The sequence below is a fragment of the Electrophorus electricus genome, chromosome 6 (genome assembly GCF_013358815.1).
Source record: "Electrophorus electricus isolate fEleEle1 chromosome 6, fEleEle1.pri, whole genome shotgun sequence".
NCBI lineage: Eukaryota > Metazoa > Chordata > Actinopteri > Gymnotiformes > Gymnotidae > Electrophorus > Electrophorus electricus.
In genome coordinates this window covers 10,451,916-10,455,798 of record NC_049540.1, presented here as the reverse complement: position 1 = coordinate 10,455,798, position 3,883 = coordinate 10,451,916, and positions in this window count along the sequence as shown.

Sequence of the window (3,883 nt, the reverse complement as noted above, 5' to 3'; positions counted from 1 at the left end):
CTAGATGATTACTCTCAGAATTCACCAATCACAGCGCTATTGTGATTTTAATACATTAGAATCCTTTATGTGATTGGATGAAGCATCAGTGATGAGTTCTGCCTGTGACCTTACAGGCTTGATAAAGCACTGTAACACTTTGGCCAAGGCAAGTGTCTGTCTCTTTTTGATCAACACCCTTTGGTCAGGCCAATCACTTACAGGCTAGGTCAGTCATTTTCTGGCCAAATCGTCAGTCCCGCACTTACCCTTGCCCTTCCCACCCCTGTGGTCATTTTATAGTAAGATTATTTATTTGGTCACAGTTTAAAACTTTGTTGTATAGTTCAGTGTAACTTGGATTCTATGGGACTGTAACTTATTGTTTTGTACACAGATCTGTAAAGAGAGAACGAAGATGTAAACACTTCTTAAAAACCGATCAGAACTTTGTGTTGTCATGGGTGTACCTTGAGATATTTGTTAAAAAAGAGTTAAAAAGGAAATAAAAGGCAAAGTATTTTCCTGCAGTGCTGTCTCTAGCCTAATGTTAAAAAGGGACACTTAAATTATTTTATTTCATAATGATATGAAATACAATAATTTGAGCTGGTTACATTGACTAAACCTTCATTGACTATTCAACACTTCTATTCCATGGTATAATCACTGGATGTTTTAGTCTGGTTTTGATTAGTGTTCACACAGTAAGACCTTGAGTAGTGTATTCTCAAAATAACTAGCAGTGTAATGAAAAAAACCACCAAAAATAACAATTTGTGTGTGACAGATTAGCTGGCACTGGCATGGCAGTATAGCACACATATACTACTACATGTAGTAGTATACATTAATATATAATTTAATATATACTACTACATGTAGTAGTATACATTAATATATAATTTAATTAATTAATGACCATTAATGCAGCTACCTTAGTATCTACTACTGTACATAGTACTTAAAAGACCCTGGTTCAGGACTGGGTGTAGTTGCTGTCCTCAAACTCTAGTTTGACATTTGAATAATATGAAAGTCTTATCATATCGCTGTACATAATTATATTTACATATAGCTATATTTAAATATTTACAAAATCCTTTAAAAGCTCTTCATGGGTACTGCGGGATTACTGCCCTACCAACACCTGAGGGGGGGGGGCTGGATGTTCTCACATGGACTGCTCCACACAAGGATGAGTGGAATAAGAGAAGTGCAGAGATGGAGACGTGGTAATGTGTTCCGTGCTGTGATATGCAGAGACCAGTAGAGACCAGACCGAATTTAGGAATGCAGATAAGGCCAGCGTCTGTGTCAGGCAGGGCCGTGCATTGTAGAAGTCCAACAAGACCATGCAGAGGTTTGTATGCAAGTAGGAGGAGTTTAAACTGAAAGTGTAGTGGGACAGGTAGCCAGTGTAACTGAAAGCGGATTGGGGTGATGTCGGAAGATTTATTTAGAACGTGAGAGAATGCTGAAGTTTGGCAATACTGAAGTAAGTGGGTGGTTATTTTGGGGATACCAATGAAGAGTTGCAATAATCTAGACTGGATGTTATGACAGCATGTACCAGAGTTTTAGCATCCTGTCTGGGGAGCAGGGGCCAATCAAAACAAGTCAAAAAGTGTATTACTCTAACGTAAGATAGTAACTGCAATTCTTCATGAATTAAACCCCGAATACAGAGGTACAAATATAGCACTTTATTTTAATGTGGATCACAACTAAACCAAAGATAAGATAAGCTTTTAGTATAGGAATGCATGTGTCCGTGTGTTGTGCAAACTCATGATTATTGTGGAGCAGGAAATTTCCAAGAATTACTTTCTTCATTGCAAAGCTTCATCCAGCTCCATCTATCCTGAACGTAGTGAGATCAAATACTGCAACCGTGTGTTCTGCATCAGAACGCCCCATTAATGCAGCTGCAGACCATGGTAGTAACTTTGCTTTGAACAGTGCTGGGGACAAGAATGCGGACCGGGTGTTACATTCAATTCAGCTGCCCCACATATTCGCGTTCCCTTTAACAGGTCAACTCCTCGGGCACGCGCGTTCACGGAAAAGACGTCAGCGCTGGGACTGAAAGGAAGAGCCTCGCGAAAGGTTTTATCATGTTTCGTTCGTGTTTATCAAGCCTATTGGCGTTGAACAGTACAAGACGTTTCAGCACTAATGGTTTAAAATATATTTGTAGTAGGCCTATAATTGTTTTTTCTCTATTTTTATTACAAACAAATGATTTCGTTTTATTATTTTGACTTTCCAGCAGCTGTTCTGGGTTTTTCCACGGCCCTTAAGAACAATAACAGTCATTAATCACGTCATTAGAGCTGTTGGCTGACCAAACGCGCTTTTCCGTATGATTTTAATGCCGTGTTCACAGAATGTTTTGGACACGTGTCTGCAGCAAGCTGTTGTATGAAATCTTCTAAGAGTACTTTGAAAAAGTGTCGTGGATCAGTTCAGTCATTTCAGAAAGCAGTGAACACATGTCTCCATCGTAAATTACGCTTATGCTGCTTAATCTGTTACTTACTCCAGGATGGCACAGGGCATTATATAGAAACCTTACTATAGCCTGATGAAATTGAGTATTTATTGGTATCTTCCCTGTGGTCCCACCCAAACTCGTATCGTCTGGCTTACCTAACGTGCTCTGAGATCGGCCCGAGGCTTTGATCCACACTGCGCAGACAAAACAACCAGCCAGCCCCAGCAGTAGGGGTGGCCATGGCAACTAAAGAGCGCGTGGAGGAGCGCATGAAAGTTCTTCTTGGGCTTACTGAACGTGCAACAGACTCCTCTCTCGCATCACGCCCACTCCCATATTTATGAAGACTGCTCCTGATTTCCAAAAAAGCCAGTGAAGACGTTACAGCGTCCAGCAAGGATGGCCAAGACCTATGCCAAGATATAGCTAATGGTTTTTATCTGGAAAAGTATTTCTAGAGCTAGCACTAGTTGAACACTACTAGTTATTATTTGTGCTCATGTCGGTTTTACTGGACAGGACCATTCCAGTGTCTTGTCTTCTCTCCTTGGTTGTGTAACCCAGTGTAACTGCAGGAAATGAGCTGTGCTAACGGTCTATGTAATGACAATTCTTTTCAGTTTAGTGGACATGGTTTATAGTGGATAATGTTGTGTTTATTTATTTTTTTTAATTGTATGGCCTTTGTGCTTCAGAGAGAATGTTTCTCCAGTGTCAGTCCTTTGTTACCACATATTTTAAAACACTTTGTTATATTCTGCTGTTACATATTACATCTGTTATTGTAAAGCGACATTGAGACTGTGAAAGGTGCTATATAAATAAAAATTATTATTATTATTATTATTATTATTATACTGCTCTTTGGATATCCTCTTGCTCTAGAGATGGTACAATATAGCTTTTGTTGTTTTTTGTCTCAGCTAACACTGCCACTTCTGTCGTAACCTTCATGCCTATAGGAACCCATGTTGAGTTAACATGGGCCTTTTTGTATGCTGGCTTTATTAACACACACACTCCAATATTTGAGTAAAAGAGCATGATTTAGTAAATTTGAGTGAAAGAGCATGATTTAGCCTGGGTCGCTCATGAAATGGCTACCCTTCTGCATGACAGAAATCTGTCTTGGGCTATAACTAGAAAGGGTACAACTGACCTTTAGAATTTCCCCTGGTGTTATCACCCCAGGCCTGCACCTGCATCTGTTTAGCAACCATTTTGTCACAGTGCTTAAATGGCAGTCTTAATTTACTTCTTTGTGTTTATCCTGTTGCAAGTCCTGAACTCTTTCTAACTTGTTTCACCTGTGTGTTGTGTTTCTGTCTCCTTAGATTACCAATTTTAGAATTTCTACTTTTCCTATTGGTTATTGGGCAGGTTTCTGATTTCTTTTGTCTCTGGAAT